General features: G+C 42.0%; 1 protein-coding gene and 1 long non-coding RNA gene across 10 annotated transcripts in view; one reads left to right on the top strand and one right to left on the bottom strand.

Annotated features, from left to right (window-relative positions):
- The window catches only part of NAV2 (neuron navigator 2), a 223,392-nt gene that overhangs the window by 23,448 nt on the left and 182,080 nt on the right, over window positions 1–17,864 (top strand). The window lies entirely within an intron of this gene.
- LOC119154812 lies at window positions 3,117–16,491 on the bottom strand. Of its 2 annotated transcripts, none has more exons than XR_005106538.1 (4): window positions 16,382–16,491; window positions 11,176–11,420; window positions 5,575–5,662; window positions 3,117–3,974 (listed from the first exon to the last, which is right to left on the bottom strand). It is a non-coding gene; the product is annotated as an uncharacterized LOC119154812 (long non-coding RNA). The 2 variants fall into 2 exon arrangements; XR_005106539.1 differs by having other exon boundaries at window positions 3,117–3,967; window positions 16,382–16,490.

The following is a 17,864-nucleotide window of genomic DNA, read 5'->3' as shown; positions in this document are numbered from 1 at the left end:
AAATGACTTTCTGTGCACTGTAGCACTTCATGGTATATATAGCTCTTGATTGTATGTAGAATCATCTATTACGGATGTGACTGTGCCTAAAGCAGATGGTAGCTCAGTCTGTGCACCTGGACAAGGTTCTCTTCACAAATATTACCAGTATATTTAAGAATATTTTCTTATTCTTTTCCTCCGCCCTCACTGATCTGAAGGAAAGCAGAGGGTTCATTGCACTTGTGAAAAGTCAAAAAGCTTAAACAATGTTGTGCTTCAGTAGTACTCGGATTTCCCCCTGGTTTTATTTGAGTAGGTGACAGTTATGTCTTTCCATCATTTTTTACAAATACAGTTTCACTTATGAGTTTTAGTTCTGTATCTCTTTTAGTGGCTGCACAAAGTATTTGAAGTTTTTGAATCCTGTGTAAATGACCCATCCTTTTATTAGCCAGGTCTCTGGCCTTTGGAGGTGACCACAGCGAGTTGCCAAAGGAGGAGGACAGCTCCTTGGCCTCTTTATTTTGGCCAGTAGTATGGATGTATGGTGCATATGGCTTATGAAAAGACATGGAAATTATGAGATGTAAACGTCTTTGGTGCATTCTGTCACCTGTAGAACAATATCTTTGGCAGAAGGTGCCCATCTGTACCATTCCTCAGCATACTATTCCTTCAACTATTGAAACTTCCCCAAGTCTCTTAAACTTGTTAACTATTCTGTGCTTGTACATGTTGGGAAACCAGGTGCAAGGCATATCAGGTCACAGTGCTGGGAGCGTGAGCTGGGATTGCATTCGGAAAGTCGTAAGCCCTAAGGGATTTTTGGAATAGGATCTTTAGAAGGTTTCCTTGGCAAAGCTGACCCCTGGATTATTGTCCTCTTTGGACTGTTATGAGGTCATAATTATGTGATTATATATATATATCTCATAATAATGAGGTCATCATAATCTAATGATTTTGTTTTTCAGTTGCTGTGCTTCTCTAGCGGCGTTGTGTTATGGCAAAAGCTAGCAAGAAAGCTACCTTCTTTCATTTCTCACTTTTTTTTTTTTCCTTTGGCTGTAGTGAGGAAACAAATACCTGCCTTAGTTAAATAACCTGTAAAAGATGAATAAATAGTGAGTGGCCTTGGGGATTTTTTAACATTTGTAGAACAGCAGAATGTGTTTGGTGATAGTAGTGCTTGACTAAAGAGTTTTTCTCCTTTGCTCTCATACTTGACCACAGTGGGTAAAAATGAATTGCTTATTTGTCCCCCCAGCTCAGGGGCTGGGCCCTGCTGGATGCTTACTGAGATTTAATTGCATGGGTGATATTGCAGACAGAGAGTGTGTCTTGTGAACAAAATATTCTGTCTGGAAATGTCTACAAGTAGACAGATGCTCTTGTGAAGCATGTCTTCGCTTGTGCTCTTGGGTAGTGAGCAGAAGAGAGGGAGATGTGGAGAGTCGGGGCTGTTAGGTGAGGATGGTTGGAAGAGGCTCCTTTCAGCAACTGGTTTGTTTGCTGTGGTTGTGGCACTTGGCTCCCTCAGATTGCGGTGGGAATTTACTGCTCTCCATCACTGGGCAGTCTGGTTAATACTGTCAGCATTGCTTAACCAGTTGTTCAGTGTACTGTTTGGGTTTTTTTTTTTAATTTTATTTATCAGCTTTTTCTATCACATTGTGTATTGAATCAAGAAACTAATGATTAAAAAAAACCAAAAAACAAAAAACAAAAAACCCAAACAAACAAACAAAAAAGCCACAACCACCCAAAACCCACAGCCCCCACCTATTTCTTGGTGCACTGGTGAGCTGTTGAGTACAATCAGGCTGGAACGTGGGGTGGAGCATAAGAAACTTTCCACTACTTTTGTGTTCTTTTAATCCTTAAAGGCTGCTGGATGTTACATGGGTTGCTGGCAAAAGCCAGATGATAGTATCAGTTCTAGCAGTGTTTATACTGCTTTAACTTGTATTGGTGAACACGTGGGAGGCAGTGAGGCCAAAGTGCATTAAAACACCTAGTGATCTGGCCCTAATAGTAGAATTATCAAGCAGACATCAAAAGCTAACTAAATCGGTGATGCCTGAATTTTAAATTTTTTTTAATATTTTCTGTTTATAAATGTTGGGGATAGGGGTGGTTCTGATTTGTTCCGGGGTTTGTTAGATGATTACATAGGAATGTGTCCTTTTGCCTGGCTACCCTTCTCTGCAAGAGTTACGGTTGCAGCAGTGCTTTCTTCATAAGCCTCCTATTCCTCAAGAGGCTTAAAATTTACACCGAGACATATTCTCATATCAGATTGGGCTGCAAGGTAGGTTACTGCGTTTGTGTGTTCTCTCTCAGAAGCGATCTCAGTCTTACCTGATAGTGGGGTCAGTGGTTTCTTTGGCCGGTAAGACTTACTGTTGTAATGCCATTTTTGCTTAGACCTCTGTCATGCTTTAACCCTGGACAGCAACCAAGCCCCACGCAGCCGCTCACATACTTCCCTCCCAGTGGGATGGTGGAGAGAATTGGAAGGGTAGAAGTGAGAAAACTCACGGGTTGAGATAAAATCAGTTTAAGAAGTAAAGCAAAAGCTGTACATGCAAGCAAAGCCAAGCAAGGAATTCCTTCACCCCTTCCCAGGGGCAGGCAGGTGCTCAGCCATCCCCAGGACAGCAGGGCTCTGTCACACATAACAGTGACATGAGAAGACAAACGTCTTCACTCCAAGCAGCCCCCCTTTCCTTCTTCCCCCAGCTTTACATGCTGAGCATGATATCATATGCTATGGAATATCCCTTTGGCCAGTTCAGGTCAGCCGTCCTGGCTGTGTCCCCTCCCAGTTTCTTGTCCCCCCGCCCCCCCCCCCCCCCCCCCCCCCCCCCAGCCCTTTTAACTTGCAGGGCCTGAGAAGCTAAAAAGTCCTTGACTTAATATAAACATTACTTAGCAACGGGTAAAAACATCAATGTGTTATCAACGTTATTCTCATACCAAATCCCAAACACAGCATTGTACCAGCTACTGAGAAGAAAACTAACTCTATCCCAGCTGAAAACAGGACAACCTCCTTGAGTCTTTCTGAAACCAGTGAGCTACAACTATGTGTAAAGGTTGGCAGGAACAGATTTGTAGCTGATACACTTCCATGGGGAATGTAGAAATAGCCTTTAATGATAAAGATAACCATAAATGTGATAATTCACTGACTTCCTCCATGAAACAGTCCACATGACTCTTCCTGAATTACTTCATTTTTTTAATTAGTACGTTATGATCATGTATTTGCCCTTACTCTTCTCTGACAAATCAAATAGAGCTTTGTGAATTCCAGTCCATAACTCGTTCTTGTGGCTCTTCTCTGAAGCCTCTCCAAAGGTTCATAAACCTGTTGAACTGTTGCATGCAAACCAGCATTAAAACCAGCAGGTGACAAAGCCTATCCTTATTTGATAACCACCTGTTCTTATGTACAAGAACTGCCTCATGCCACAAACCCGGGCCTTGCGGTGGCGCATCGTGGCAATGATGCTCCTTCCAGAACCCCAAGTCTTTCAGATGCACTGAATTCGTGGAGAGTCCTTTTCTCTGTGACTTTCTTAGTTTCTCATTGATTATACCTGCTGTATTGAAACACGCTTTCATGGTTCCAGTCAGCATATATGAACTTCTTTCACTTTGATCTTACTCTCTTTTTGTCACACTTCTCCCGTTACTGATGATGTGCCGTCTGCAAATTTTGTAACTGTTCATGCCCCCTTCTAGGGCTTTCTCAGGGAAGTAGGGCTGAAAATGATCCCTGTGAACCACAGTCAAGCTATGTATTTTCTTAATGATAGTTTCTCATTTATAATGTATTTTTAAACCAGTTAGCTCATTTTCAGTCCAGCTGATGTATGTCAGGTTGATTTGCTGTTACTCTGTTTTTTGATGCGTCAGGAGACATGAAGGCAAGAGCCTCTTCGTGGAATCGCATCTGCGTTATCGCTGTCGTAAGCATCTGCAAACTCAGCAGAAAATACCCATTTAGCAAGACACATTTTCCAGAGAGGGATGCTCATTTGCCAGTAATGATACTATCTGCTCAGCTGTTGATTAATTGAGTTGCTATCCCTCGCTGTGTACTTCTGTCTGGGACTGGTGGGAGGCTGATAGGCCTGGGACTATCAAGACCATCGCATTCTCACTCTTTGAACACTGGTACCCAGCAAAAGCTCTCTCTGTGTCCTCCAGAACCTCCCAACAACTGCTGAAACAACCACGATTAACCATTTGGGTAGCTCCTTTGTTGGGTGCCCTAACACTACTCAATATAATGTTTACTTCAGAGGAGGCTGCTATTCAACACCATTTTGAGAACTTGTCTTGAATGAAAATTATTGTTTAGCATCTGTTATGGTTCTGTGAGCTAGTCTCTCCTTCTCTCCCACATCATACATCGCAAAATATTGTTACTGACAACTTCAAGTTTTTGAACCAGTATTTTAATTTTGTAGATGTTTCTATTTTGTAAAGCATGAAAGGAAAACCTAAGTGGTTATTGGCATTTGGTAAAAATAAATAAAAAACCAGCTTTCAGTGAATTGAAAATTTCAGTATTTTTGACTAAAATGCATTGAAGAGCAGAATCAAATTTTCTGATAATATGCTCCCTTTTCCAAATAATAGCCAAGACAAACTGTTATGTGATTAAAAAGCAAAAGTAATGGGTAAGTACATGAGTGTGACTTTGTTTAATAATTGCGGAGCAGGCTGTTAGCACACATATTTTTCAGAGGCAAACAATGGATTATTAGTGAACGGATTTCCCCAAGCTTTCTTCATAGTAAATGTGGCACAGACAATGACTGTAGGCACTGAGTTCATTCATAATGTCTCCAACACCTGTTTCCTCCTGTTTTTCCAACAGTTTTATTTGGAAAGTGTTGAGAACTGGAATGATGTCTCATTAGAGAGCGGGGTATGCCAGGGACACACGTGTTTCTCTGTCATTGAAGACTCGCTAGCGAATAACAAGTGTATTGTTTAGCACTTTAATAGGGATGTTTAGATGCCCATTAGTGCTGTAAATAATGTCCTTCTTTGAAGGTTCAACTTAACACTGTCTCCATGTCATCATGTATGGATTGTCAAAGTTCATAAAAAAAGCTTGCTAGAGAGTTCGAATGCTTTATGGTTAAAGAATTCAAATAAAGCAAATATCCCATCCTTGTTCTCTTTTGAAATCGGACATTGTATGTGCAAGGCATCTCTGAGATCTGTCAGCAAAGCCCGGGCACAGCAATCAGGGAAGAACTCCCGCCGCGATGCTGCCAGGGGGCAAGAGGTCATGCAGGGATTTTACCAACTTCAATCCCAATCTTATCTCTTTCATTCACCCTGTCGAGGGAGCCTAACGGAGAGATAGGAGGATGAAAGGCAGCTCCAAATTCTTACTTTTTAATGGAAGAAATAAATTCCAGTTACACCTGGCAACGCTATCAGAACTCGGGGGATCTTCATCCCAAATCAAGGCTATCTTAGGAAAATCCATTAAATAAAAGCAACACAGATTTTAATTAAGGATATTAATTAATTGTAAAAGTGATTGGGAGGCACAGAACTTACTCTTCAACCTCAGGAGCTTTGCTTCATTAATATTTCAGGCTGATTACGGGTGAGCTTCTCTGTCCGTGTTCAGCACGTTCTGTTGGCCCTTAAGGGATAAAATGAGCAAACATTCCAAATGTGAGCCGCACTTCAGTTAATGTGAAAACAGATGGCAAACTGTGTTCAGAGGAACGAGACTGGTGGGCTGAAGAGCAACTGAAGCCTACACCCTTCCATCCGTATCTGGTCTTTTAGCCTGCCAGTTTGTAACTGGGCACCCCTCGGAGGGGCAGGTTTGGCTCTACCCTGTTGGGCACTGAAGCAGCATGAGGAGGGTCCCAAAGGTGGTGTTTTCCTCTGCAATGGTAGACAAGGACCTGGCATTTTCTGGGACCTCTCCTTTGCTTCTTGCAGTCCCCAGTTTCGGCACCAGGTTGAGGGTTGAATGAAAGCATTTGGCTGCTCAAACTGGCAAAGCAGATCATCAACAACCATTTAAGAGGCTTAGGAGATGTCTGAGCCTACCCTGACTTGTGCTGTGGGTTGTCTTGGCCCTTTGTGTGGACCCTAATCCTGCAAGTGTAAAGCTCCTTGTGTCTCAGCTCCCTTGCTTTTTGTCTGAAGTTGGTGTGTTTTTTGGAAGCCGAGCACAATCTTTGAGTCATGGTATTTCGGCAGATGCCAGCACGTTGGTGGGAAGGCCTTGTGATGTTTCCACTGTGTCAGCAGCAGGGAAGCGACAAATTTAAGCTTGGTAAGGAGCATGCACTACAGGCACTGGCAGCTCCTCTGAGGTGCTGGTAAGATGCTCTTACAAAATCCTTTTGGCGTCACACCCAGGCTTCTTCCAAGTGCATGCATTCATTCTTTCATTCATGGGTCTGTCAGCAGGTTATTGTTTCTGCCTGTGACCCTCCTGAAAACCATACATCTTATGTTCAAGCCCTCAAATGGGCTATGACCTTCTCCTCTTTTGAATGTTGTAGGAATGACCTTTCAGCAGGGTACTTGCTTGTATAGAGGGCTGACTGGGAAGATTTGGCTGTGTTAGAGGCTTTGGTCCACATTGGCCTGAAGTGAAAGAACAAGAGTTCTTTATTCTCAGGAAGGGATTCAAATTTTACTCTTATGGTTTGAATGTAACCTGTATGCATAAAGTCTTTAACTGCTTTCAGCATTGCAGTTCTTTCTCTATGTGCATCTATTCAGGCTACCAAAATTGGTAGGGGAATTCTTTTTACAGTGAAAGAAAATTATTATTGTTTGTTTTGATAACTATTCCTTTTTTCTTACCATATACTTAAAAAAAAACCCAGAACACACAAAAAAATTACAGACTTAAGGAACGAAATCCAAGTCATAGAAGTATAACTCTATAGGGAAAGACTTCAATAAGTGTGTACATGCATTTTTTTCTTACTGAAGTGTGTACATGCAGATTTCCAAATGCTTATTTGCTGATTTATTGTAGTATTTCTTCAGCAACATGCTGAATTGGGTACATGAAACAACCTAGCTAGTAAAATCCTGCAATAGGGGAACTTTTAGCGAAGGAAGCAATCAGTTTTGTTACAATTTTGTCCTTTTTTTGTAATGTCTTGGCTGTATTGTGAGAACAAATAACGTTGTATTTACTCCTTTTGGTCTCTGAAGCCAGCTGTGGGCCTTTAGAAGGGATGTTACAAGCACAGGATTGTGGATTCAACTTTTGCAGGCATAAAATGCATCCTGAAAAAGAGACTCAAGCGCTGTAGCTAAGAAGCAGCCACTTTAAGGCTGAAACCTCCAGTGCCTCAGTGGCAGAAAGTGTATGCTGGGTGCTTTTGTTTAAGGATTGTATCTTTTTAAAGGAAATTTAAGTGGTTAACACTTAGAAAATGATGGCAAGCTGACAGGGGCTGCCTGTGGGCTCCTGGTCTGTTAATCACAGGTTATGCCAGTGGTCATTTCTTGCCTCCCCTCCTGCAGCTGGCACTTTGTGTATAAGACTCACAATCTATATTCAGAGAGAGAGTAGGAAGAGGGCGGCCTGGGGAATTGCTTCAGTTGTTGGTTGGGTTTTTTGATACTTCCCTGTCACTCATTTGTGGCCTGGCGAAGTCAAAGGGACCAAAGAAATGACTACCCAAACCCAGGCTTGGAGAGCGCTGGATGGGGATGCACCTGCACTGCAAGCTGCTGGGTGCGTGGAGCTGCTGTGGCCTCCTGTGCCGCCATGGCGCCTCATTTGATCAGGTACAGTGCCCTCGCCAGAGCAGAAGGGTGAGGAGCAACAGCCAAGTGCGTGGTGTGAGGCTCCTTTCCCACTAGTGATTTCAGAGGACCTTGGGCAGGACCAGACAGGACTCTTCCCACAGCTGAGTATCTGGGCTGGACTGCTCTGCAGGGCAAGATGCTGCTGTTGTGGGAAATTTCAGGAGGATGCGAGAAAGCAGCTGTGGAATGGTCTGGCATTTACATATATGTTTAATAGCTGTAGCTTAAGTACAGACCATGTGGCAAACTGGTATTTATTGCCATTAAATACAGCTATTCTGGATATTCTAAAGATTCTTACTGATGTCTTGAAATGTGAAGTCTATGTTCCTGAAGTTCATCTGTGATGTTCCACGTGTTGAATCATTTTTAAGGCTGTATATTCTGGTCTGGTTTTAAGGGAATTTTACTATGGAAAAGTTTAGTCCTTTCCCATCTAGCAGACTTTAAGTATAAATGAAAGCCGGGGCCGGGGGCAGCCGGGGGTGCATTCGGTGGTGCTAACACAAGCCAGCTTTGGAAGACGAACTCTTTACAGCATCAGGCTGTCAAATCTGGGAGAAGCCCCTGCAATGTACCGCTTTGCTCTAAGCCGTGCCGGGTAACTTGGGGCATCTTCCTAAAGCACTGACTGCTCCCTGGGAACTCTTCTTCACTTCTGTTTTCAAAGATTGCTTTTTGCAAAGCGATCCCTTCCACCTTCCCTGTGTACTTCGTTCCCTATTCCCCCCCTCCCCCCCCTTTCCTCGCTGGGCCGGCCGAGCGGAGCCCCCCGCCCCCCGAAGGGTTAAGGGCGAGCCTTCGCCGGGAGCCGGGGCGGGGGGAGCCCGCCCGCCGCCTGCCCGGGCCCGCAGCGCGGAGCGGCCGCCATGTAGCGCGGAGCGGCCGCCTGGTAGCGCGGTGCCGCCGCCTTGCAGCGCGGTGCCAGCCCTGCTGCCCGCGGCGGGGGGGCCATGGCCGCGTAGCGCCGCCGGCAGGTGCTCGGCGGGGACCATGAGCGTGATGCTGTGGCGCTGGGAGCAGAACAACAGCACCATGAAGCTGGTAAGGGTCGCGGAGCAGGACCTGCGGCAGCCGGGTGGTAACTGATGGGGTTTCCCTTGCCTCTTTCTCCTTAGCAAGCAGGAGCTGGTGTCCGGGTGAGGTACTGAAGTATCTAATTAACAATGAACCAGGTGGGCTGGAAGGGCTGGTGCTGAAACGATGTGCTCTCCCGCTGGAATGCTGTTTTGCAATAGAGTTGCAGCCGGATCTGTTACTCATTAGTTCATCTTTCGGACTGCTTTAAGTTGTTTTGCGTGTTGTTTGATCTCTGTAGTTAAGCGCACTTAAAAGCAAGGATAGAAACGTCGATCTCATGTTTAGTTTCCCCCTCACCTTCCTTTATTTATTGTCTCTTTCACTTTTTTCCTGGGAAACAGTTTTCTCTTTTCTAGTCTTGCTAGAATAATTTTGTAGCTGGGAGCATTTGGGGGTTTTGTTTGCTCAGCAGTTCGTTTTGCAGTTCCCCCCATTTTTTATTTCCTTCAGAGGAAAGTAAAAAAAACCCACTAGTCCCTGTAAGCAGTAAGTGTGTGGCTGCTTCATTCCTCCAGCATAAATGAGATCAGGAAACCCACGTATCTGCCTGTCTGTTTGAATTACGGTCCATACCAAGATTTAAACTCTGGTTAAAACTTAGAGAGACTTCTTGTGAGCAGCTTTTTTTTTTTTTTTTTTTTTATTAAAGCTATTAGATGTAAAGAATATCAAGGCAGTGGCTGGCTGAGATAGCTTTAAATTTGTTTTCTCTGCCTCTCTGGCAGATTATTTAAACAAAGAAAATTACATTTCTATGCATTTTTTATAGGAAAGATTTCTTTTCATGAGAAATAATCAAAACCAAGGATTTGCTACAGGTCTAATCCTTTAGCCTATATTTATGAAAACTCTGTTGAAATCCATGTGGGAGTCTGAGGTACCCAGCACCTCTTTGTATCAGGCTCTGTGATCATAGAAATTTATAGTGCATCTAGTAATGTAACAATCTCTTGTTTTTACATACTTTCCTTGCAAGGAATGAGGTGATAAACACGTGCTATTTAAGGAGTATTCTGTTCTAGATAGAAAAGCAGCTCTTCACGTGGGAGCAGATAGTTTTGGATATTTCATGCATGAGTAGCCCCTGGAATAATGAATTTGTGAGCTGGTGGTGAAAATGTGCGGCTTAGTGTGGGGGTTGCCCAAGCTAGGTTCCAGCTGAAGCCAAGTATTTTGGAAAGAGAGCTTAAAGGGAGCCCTCCCTCCCTTTTCATATGCAAAGATCTCTTCAGGAAGCAGAGCCAGCTATGTACACAGGTGTATGAAAAAGTCCTTGCATATACATTGGCTTTTAAACCGCCTGCAAATGGACTTTACAAACAGGCTAAGCATCTGTGAGAACTGAGCGTATTAAATCGAGTAGAGAAAAGGAGATGTGAGGTGAGAAATGAAAGAAGTGAACTAGCTGCTAGTAATCCAGGCACAACAAACTCTAACCAATGCTCAGACTGCCAGTGCTGGACTTACCAGCTTCTTTGGCAGAAGGAGAAAAGTATTAAAACTTTCATCCCATGCCTTACTCCTGACTCACTCTCCCTGTAAAGTGGTGGACTTTTATTGCCCCCTGTAATCTGGGAATTGTAGAGATTGCTCTCGTGGGGGTGCCACCTGCCTGGTAGTGGCTGGCTGGGTGCTGGGGCAGGGAGAGCCCTGGGTGCTACTGAGTCTTGGGGGCCTAGCAGGTCTCTGCCTGAGGGGCTCGGGTGGGCCGAGCTTTGTGCAGTGCTCTTCACAGGCCTTGGCTGTTCTGTAGTGATAAAGTGGATCAAAGAAAGCCAGCTTTATAATGATAATTTAAAAAAAAAAATAATCCCCAGCTAAGTGAGTATTAGGGTAAATAGACCAGAGGATGCCCGATGAAAGTGTCTTGGGTATATGAAAATACAAAAAAAAAAAAAAAAAGTTTTTAATTGGCCACAACTAAAAAGAGGAACTGAAGACCTGAATGAAATATTTAAAATAAATAAAATATTAAATCTATAACTGCATATCTTGCAGGAAATAAGATGGGATTAGACTTCCTCAGTTGTTTGTCACAGCTTTTAGCTGCAAATGACAATTTACCTTTTATAACAATCAGTGAAGCTGTACTTTTCTGTTCATTCTCTGACCATGAAGTTTTATGCGACATAAATTTATTGAACACAGAATTTCATACAATTGTCCCTGTTTCTCTGGCACAACTTTTCAAAGGATTTCAAAGTACTTCATCAGCAGTTCACAGAGTCTTAATGTAATTTCTCCTGGTTCCCTGCGAGTGAGAAAGACGTCATGACTCCTTACCTTGCTGCTGAAAGGCAGGCATGGGCTCCATCACCATCTAGGAGTGGGCAGCAGGGCTTTTGCAATAGCTGAGGGCAGGAACTGAATCAACATTTTGCTGGATTGAGTCGGAGATGGAGGGTGTTGGTGTTATTGGTGGAGCTGGTGAGTACTGAAGGGGCCCAAAGGACGCCTACAAAGCACTGTGCCCTACCGATTCCATTCTGCCTTCTCTCCGTCCCCCTCCCTTTGGTCCCATGAAGTTTCTGTGGAGGAAAGAAAGAGAAAATGCTTGTCAGCGTTTACTTAGGGTGAGCTGATTGTGGCTGGTATACCAAAAATAACTAAATACCTACTGTTGAGTGTTTTGGGTGGTGACAAGCAAGAATCACTTTGTGGCTGAACGCATAAGATTCAGAGTATGGAAACTTAAGGTTTTTTCTGATTTGTAAGGCAGGACTTTTCAGGTGACCAGGGATAAACCCGTTTGCTTGCTGTTGTCACAGAGTCCCCAAATATCAGATCCTGCAAGACTTAAATTTGCAAATATTGGGATGTTGCCGTAAGTACGATGCAAAAATAGGTGTCTAACTCTGCTTGAAACTCAGTGTTGGTAGCTCCTCTTCTGAAATACTGCCCTTGAATCATCGAAGAGAGGGGATTTGCCTGATTTCTGTCACATACTGCTATGCAATCCATTTAGCACCCATTTCATTTGTGTGTTTGCTTTAGCTCTATGAAAAGTGTATCAGGGGGATTCTGATGTTTAAGGCACATCTTTGTTACTTGTAGCCATGGGACTTAACCATAAGCTAGTTGAAAAGACAGTTGTAGAGGATTAGCAAGTCCTCTGCAGGTCCAGCTCTGATCAGGTTATTGAAAATGGGCTTTCCCCTTCTGTGGACATAGAAATATATTATAAAATAAAAAGTTTCTAAGTAGAGCAGTATAAAAACAGAGTGAAGAGGGTTCAGGTGACTTCTGCAAGAGTCCTTAGTTGAGGTACTGCCAGAAGCCTCTGACCCTTTTCATTTTTCGGGGTTGGGGGTGTTTGCATAATACCAAACTGTGCTGCAGCATCTGTACGAGTGTTTTCCAGTCCTATTCTGGAGTGATGCTCTTTGTTTAGTACACTTGTCTTGAGGCTTGATGGTTTGGCTGTTGATGCTTCTGTTAGACTTTCCATCACTTCACGGCTTCTCTTTTAGGTACTTATCATGCCGCTCTTAACACTTCAGAAAAGAATTGTATATATTTAGAAACAATTGTTTCAGAAATATTTGGCAAGCATTGCGATTTTGGATGTAGTGTTGTACACTATTGAGTTGAGGGTAAACCAGCCAGACATAAGGAGGCTGTATGTAAATTGTGTTTTCTTCACAGTCAGAATTGCATTTTAGACATTTTATCTGTTAATTAAGCTTGGGAACCAAGATGATGACATCTGAAAGATACAGAAGGCAAATTGTGGTGTTTGTTAAGAAAGTGTAATTAAGATCTGGAGGTGACTGACTGATCCCTACAGAGTACTTAAGAGTAACCTTAACTATCACAACTATTTTTCTAAATAGGATCACAAAATAATTTAGGTTGGAAAGGACCTCTGGAACTGATCTAGACCAACTCATTGCTCAAAGTAGAGCAGCTCACTTAAAAGAAACATCAGGTTGCCATGGGCCAGTTGATTTTGATAAGCTCAAAGAACATACTGCTTCTATTCCAGTGTTTCACCACTTCCATTGAGAGATTTTTTTCCCTAAATCCACCCAGAATTACCCTTGATTCTACCAGTGATGCTTGCTTGTCTCTTGCTATGCAACTGCCTTCACCCACCTTCTCTGGATGTTTGAAGGTGGGGACCAGAGGCCCCCACCCCATCTCTTATGTTTCAGAGGCTGAACAAACTTGTCTCCTTCTCCTCCTAGCAGTTTCCCTTCCTTGCTTGCATTGCTTGTAACCTAGCGAGCACTGGCATCTAGTTCCTGAAATGTTCCAGACTTGATTCTGGAAAACTTGAAAAATCTTAGGGTTTATGTTAATCACCTCTTTGGGAAGGTGGGAAAAATTACCTGACAAAATGTTGGTACAAATCTGTTTGTCATCTTGAATCACCTGCATAATACAAGGTTGCTTTTATTGCTGGATATATTTCCTGGGCAACCATGGCAAACTTCTCGCCAGTCTTTCTGGAGCATATTGATGTTGTTCCTGGACATTGAGAGGAATGGCCAGACCATAACCAAGATAGCTTTTTTGCTGAATAGACTCTGCCTATTTTCCCAAGGTGTTGCCAACTCCCAGGAGACAAAAATTGCATTTTGGTAGTTTGCTCCTCCTTTTCGTGGCGACTTGTGCAAGGCTGTTAACCTACCTAGTCTGTCACCAGAGTTCCTTATTCCTAGACTTTTAAAAGCAAATGCTTATTTCTGATTTTCTTTCTGCTTTGCATTTGAGACTAGCAGAACAAAGTTTCAACACAGAGTCTAAAACCTTCCTCTTTGCTTAACTGTTATGAGTCAGCTACACACCTTATGCAAACACCTTTTTTTTAATGTAATCAAAACAAGGACCTTTCCCACTCACTGTTTTATGGCTTAGGGAATTTGCAAGGGGTAATGTATTGGTTTTGTGATGATTGCAGGTTGTAAAAAGCATATGATACTTTCTCTTTAGGCAAGGTTTAAATTGTGTGGTTTTGAGCTGCCCCCCAGCCTTGTAGCACGTGTATACAACTGTGAAATCTGGGAATGTTCCAGCCTTTTACAAGACCTTCCCTACTACTATATCAGTAGAAACATGGTAACTAACCTATCTGGATATAACTAGCACTAGATAACCTTTCCAGGTTTTTTGGTTGGGGTTGGGGTTTTTTTTCAGCCTACAAGCAACTAATGAATGAAAATGGTTTGTATGTCTTCTCAAGAGGAAATATTGTGGGTCTGACGTGGAATAATGAATGACCTCAGATTAAGCCCATATTGTAAGTTTTGTTTCTTTAGATGGAATAAAAGAAACTTGATTGAAGATCCACAGTAGTGTCAGCAGGAGCTAGCATTTTATTGTGAAATGTACCATAAATAACAGTGTTTCAAAACCAACTTTCAGATGCACAAGTATTTGAGCTTGTTAGGATTTTATTTAATATAGGTTTTGTGGGGTTTTTGGTTGGGTTTCTCTGTTGTTGGTTTGGTTGGTTTTTTTAGGGAGTAGCTTTTGTCTTTTCTCAGTTGGGCTTAGATTTATGGGATATACAGAGCTGGATAAAACTGAACAGAGGATTGCTCAGCTTTCCTTGTTCACCTCTATTCTTTCTATTTCAGTTTATAAAACTTGAATGGTACTTACTATTAAGCAGATAGAATACTGTTTTGATTTTTCTTCCCCCATAATTTTTTTCTGTTTAGATTTTAACATGTTGAATAACATGAGAGAAAAGAAATGTGCATGTCTTTGCCATAAGCACTTTACATATAGGTACTGTAACTTATGAATAGGACCAGGTTCTCATTTTCATAGTAGCAACCAGACTCTGGGTGTAGATGTCCCTTAGTGTACATCCGGCCAGAATCTTATCCTTATTGCAAAGAGAACTCTGTGAGGACTATTTGCACTTGCATTTGCTCAAGCATGTGGGCTGAGGGGAGGGAAATTTCAAGCAAGGATGGTTTTCCCATCCTTGCCCTTGCACCATAAAAGACCCTGAGCTGCAGGGAGTGGGAGACTTGCTCTGGCTGAGATCACTGCTGAGCATCAGGAGGTGCAGGAAAGAGTTGGGCCATGTCTTCGTCCCATACCCCTGTGGCTGGTGGAAAATGATGCTCCAGATGGGCTAGGTAAGGAGGAGTGATGTCTCCTCATACAGCGTAGCTCAGCACCACCCCAAATGGGTGCCAGGACGTGGATGGTCCCAACTAGACCAGCACATGAATTTTGTCAAAGGTAGTGGGCCATTGGGTAAACCATTGGCATTTTTTTAAAAAACGTTCTTAAAAAAAATATATAGTTGTTATAAAATTGTCAGTTAATTCATAATTTTCCATGTGAAGAGAGTGTTAAAAGATTTATCACTATGTATAAAATTTCTGTCCTGGTTTACACGTGGGTTCTTCTATTAAACTTTTCCTCTTAATGCTGTTATCTCAGTGTGCCTTCTGGACTAATGTGTAGCATAGAGCAAAGAAAATATACTTATTTGGAAGAAACACTTCATTCTGGAAGAGATTTTCGCGTGCTTAACTTAAAAACTGCAATAGAAGAATTGTCTGGGATGATAAAAGCTGTGAAAAGTTACAGTTTGATAGATCTATTTTTGCTAGCTCGTTTAGCTATACTTTTCATTAAGTAAGGGAAAGAATCACTGCAGTTCCCTAAGCTTTTGCCATCTATATTAGTGACTTATAAGCAGTTTATTTGAATCATCAAAGCATTATCTTGCGGCTGATAATTGACTTGATGTTGGAATCGGATCACTGCCTATTACAGAGTTTTTCCAAGCTGAAAAGTTTGGAACCTCAGCCAGTTAGTAGATGTCTAGATTGAAGGCTTAGTCTCTGGCACTCTACCAAGATTAAAATAAATAGCAAAGCACCATTCTGTATTCCATAGGTTAGGATATTTCTGAAAGACACTAATGCATATAATCATACATTTCCCACCCTTCTGTTTAATCACAGTTAAGAAAATGTTCTTTTGACACAGAAGCCTGTGAGTGTACAGTGTGTTTAAAGGACTCATGCATCTTTTTCCTGAGGAGGATCTGTCAAGAGAGGACATAGCAACTCTGAACTGCAGCATCATAAGGCTGTGAAAAAGGCGAATTTGTTCCTAAGAAGTATCAGGAAAGATACTTGCAGTAGAGATAAGGAAGTGTGAATGCAGTGAAACCACCAAAAGGCAGGAGAAACCTTGTACAGAATATTATAAACAGTTGTGGTATCATTTATGAAAGGTCAGTTCAAAGGAAACAAAGGCTGTTGTGTTGACCAAGGGAAAGAAAAATCTGTCTCCTTGACACTTGTGACCAGGAAAACAATGATAATGTGGGCATATGAGTATTCTCTGTAAAGACACCAAACACAGCAGAGCATTTCTAATCAATGCAGGCAGGTACTGAAGCAGGCTCTTTTGAAAAGGTAGACTTCAACGTACCTTTTAGGAGAGACTTTGATCAATTTATGACAGCAGTGGTATCATATAGTTAGTTAAATTGCTAGATAGATGTACTTACCATGCTGTTTTCCTGTTTAACTCTAGGAGCTCTGCATTTTGTAAATAGCATGTGTGTGTGTACTGGGACCAGCTGGGATGGAGTTAAGTTTCTTCAGAGCAACCCATGCTCTTAGCTGCTGGCCAAGGTCAACCCATCCCAGTGTGTATTTGTTCTGTACAATATTTAAATATTATATAAATGCTGCAGTTGTATGAGGCAAAGTTCTTTGTTTAAAGTAAGGAGTTGACATCATCACAGAAATCAAAGAAACTAGAAAACAATTTTAATAATGTATAAATGCTTTAATGTGTGTTTTCAGTTGTTTATATCTCAGTGTAAATAAATACCGTATTATAACTGTTTTGTTACAAGCTGTACGTGTCGCACGTCAGTGCAGATATCATTAAAAAATTGCTTCTTTATATAAGGAACTTCAGAAGTGAGTCTAAAAATAAATGTTGGTGCTAGATGTTGCTTGTTTTAGGCCTTCTGAAATAGTCCAGATTAATCTGTTTGTCTGCCTTAATTGAGAATTGAGATATGGAGATTTGAGCCTCATTTAATTTTGCTCTGTGATTATGGCAGTAAACAGACTGGAAAGGGAAAGGCTGTCCTTCAAAACACATTCCTTTTCTGGTACAGGATGTCTTTTTGGGAGTGCAACTTGATTTTACTTTATTTACTTCTGCCCTCACAGGACACCAAGGGAAGATTAAAAATCATATACACTGTTCTAAAAACCTCATTATTTCTTATACTCCCAATGACATGTATTTCTGTGCTAACTTCTTCATTGTAGAGCATAGAGGGATAGATGCAGATGGTGGATACTTAATGGCATGTGAGAGAGGGATTTTTTTTTCACCCTCAGTGTCAGACTTTACTGTTACGATTTACTGATTAACATAATGATATCACCCTGTTAGGGGATATAAAGTCTGAAAACTAATTGGCTTGCATTCTTTTACTCTTCCTGGAAGACTGACCCCAAATTTTTCTCCAGCCTCATCTGCTTTGAACATATGCATAGCCTATTCATATGCATTTGGGGAGATTTTGCCAGCGTGTCTGTTAACTGTTCTGCTCCTCTTCCCCCATGTTCCTAGGCAAAGAGCATCTTACTCTGTGAAGTTTAAATAAGCCAGATTCTTTCTTTCACAAGTCTTTTTTCACAAGACAGTTTCTTAACTTGCTGAGTCCTTTTCTGTACCGTTTCTAGTCAGATTTCCTTCTCCTTGAACACAGGTGACAAGAACTGCACAAGATTTTTCAGGTGAAGTCTTCCCAGGGCATTGTACAAGGTCTTTAATATGTCTTCATTTGCATAGAAATTTTACATGTGAGTAAGCATTCAGCCTTTCAGCCAGCTACTACTTGCATTTTTTACTAGCAGATTGCTCATGATTAGGTCATTATGGTGAAGCTATGACCTATCAGGTTCTGTGCTGCCTTTCTGTTTGCAAAGCCTTACTTCAAATATTCACCATGCCCTTTCAATACA

This window comes from Falco rusticolus, chromosome 10 (assembly GCF_015220075.1).
Source record: "Falco rusticolus isolate bFalRus1 chromosome 10, bFalRus1.pri, whole genome shotgun sequence".
Taxonomy (NCBI): domain Eukaryota; kingdom Metazoa; phylum Chordata; class Aves; order Falconiformes; family Falconidae; genus Falco; species Falco rusticolus.
This window is presented reverse-complemented; position numbering and strand designations above follow the sequence as displayed.